This window comes from Hippopotamus amphibius, chromosome 7 (genome assembly GCF_030028045.1).
Source record: "Hippopotamus amphibius kiboko isolate mHipAmp2 chromosome 7, mHipAmp2.hap2, whole genome shotgun sequence".
Taxonomy (NCBI): domain Eukaryota; kingdom Metazoa; phylum Chordata; class Mammalia; order Artiodactyla; family Hippopotamidae; genus Hippopotamus; species Hippopotamus amphibius.
Window position 1 is genome coordinate 61,636,644 of NC_080192.1, and position 2,161 is coordinate 61,638,804.

Genomic DNA, 2,161 nt, shown 5'->3' on the forward strand with positions numbered 1-2,161 from the left:
CCTGGGCAGTGAAAGCATGGGAGTCCTAACCAATGGACCTCCAGGGAAGTACCCAATTCTCCAACATCTTTTTAAAGTGAACAAAAGATAGTTGGAGGGCAGAAGATGAGTTTTATTTATCTCTTTTATCCCACAAAGAAATCCAGGTCTGTGTACATGTGGGTTATGAAAGAAGACAACTAAACTAAAACAGGACAATATCACAAAAAATTAGAATGCCAGATATTTACATCCTGGGAACATGGTGGGGTATTATTCATTTAATACATAGCAAAAAAAGTCTAAAATAAGAACAAGAATTATTTTAAGGTCTTCAAATAAGTCAAATTTTAATAAGATCCTCTATAAACACATTTATTACTGAAAATTGAAACAGCACATCAAATTTTTATTACAATTCAACATGCTGTTCTAACAATGCTGTGGCCAAGCCACCCAGAGTCTTCAAGTTCCTTCCACACAAGTTAATTTGTTTCACAAAGTGGAACCAAAGTATAGTTAAGTCATTCAAACGCAAGGTGGAAAGGACATATAAGAAAAAAAAGACACAACTTAAAGGTTATCCAAATATTGGTACAAATCTTTCCCAAGCTGCTTCATAATGATCCTGAAATTACCAGCAAGAAAAAATAGTACAAGAATAAGATTTATGGCTCATTCAACTCCGTGTCATAATTACTATCATACTTATTATTGTAATAATTCTCATCACTATCCTCAGAGGGATCTCTATGAAACCGGCAAAAACGACAGCTACATCTAAATCTTTGCACTCTTGATTGAGTCTCAGCATCATTCTGCTGTGGTTCTCTTTGAGAGTCAGACTGAGGAACTCCTTTGCCATAGTGTTTTTTAATAGATTGAATCAGCCTTTCCATCTTCTCTCTCCGATCACTTAACACAGTCCTCACCCCTCGCCTGTAGGGTGTTTTCACCAAGTAACCGCCCAGTAGTTTGAGGTAGAATAAGTGGCAATTTGTTACTGGGGTTGAGCGTCAAGTTACTGAGGTTCTTGATTAGCATCTCAGACATAGGTTGAGAGGCAACTGGAGTTGCCTGGGAATTTTCATCGATGGACATTTGAGGAGACTCCAGGGTCCAGGTTGGGTTAACCTCAGATGAATCCATTGGGAGTCTCTTCACAGCCTGAAGCTCCCCTTAGATCTTTGGGTTCAGGTGGAAGGTGATGTTTTAGACTCAAACTGCTACAGAGTAGTCTGGAAGAACTGCTGGTGTTGGAGGGTTGCCTGCAGAGGTGGGGGGGCAGCTGTGGCTCACCGGGGAGGCAGGGGCACTCTGTATTTTTTTAAATGAACATTAAACTTACATTGTAATTTTTTGTATGATGACTAAATTGTATATCTTTCTGAAATTAGTTATCCTATTGTGGGAGTTTTTAAATACTAACTAATTTCCAGATTGAATGCATATTTTAGTAGTAAATAGTTTGCTATTAAAATCTTGTGTGTGTGTGTGTATGTTAATTCCCAACTTGGGAATTGAAGTAGGGATCTAAAGTGTTTCAGAAATAGTGAGCAGTATGTCAGAAAGATTTATTAAATTACTAATTTTCTATTAATTGTTGTGTGTTAACTTTTAATGTATTCAACATGTAATGTGTGATTTTTGTTGTTTTATGCTGTCATTTTTATCTCAACTGCTTAGGTGTTGCTAAATAAATAAATAAAAACTATTAAAATGGAATATTTTCTGTATTTTTGATGTTGCTATTGCTTTAGCTTTTGACTTTTGTTGCTATTAGGAAGTAAAAAAAGTATACCACTCGGTATAGCCCATTTATAAAAAAAAAAACAAATTTATAATAACTTTTTTTGAAATCTACAGGTCAGAGCACAATTTCACTTTAAAGCTGTCATTTCAGAATACTCAAAAGTACATAACAAAAGCCAATATTTCATAGTATTATCTACTATACAAGAAGAAGAATTATTATTGTTCACTACTGATATCATGTTGCAATATAATAAGATTTTATAATTTTAAACTTTACATGAAAATGGGAACATTTCCCATTGTGTATGAGATGTGAAATGACAATCTTTGAGGGAACAATGGGTATAGGAACAAATTATTCAATAGCTGTTCTCTCCCATTCTTCTCTAGGAAATGTAGAAACAATGTGATTTTTTTTATTGTACTA

General features: G+C 34.7%; 1 pseudogene; it reads right to left on the reverse strand.

The window, feature by feature from the left end:
* Window positions 1–647: 647 nt before the first annotated feature.
* LOC130856352 (developmental pluripotency-associated protein 3-like) lies at window positions 648–1,128 on the reverse strand (annotated as a pseudogene).
* Window positions 1,129–2,161: the final 1,033 nt, after the last annotated feature.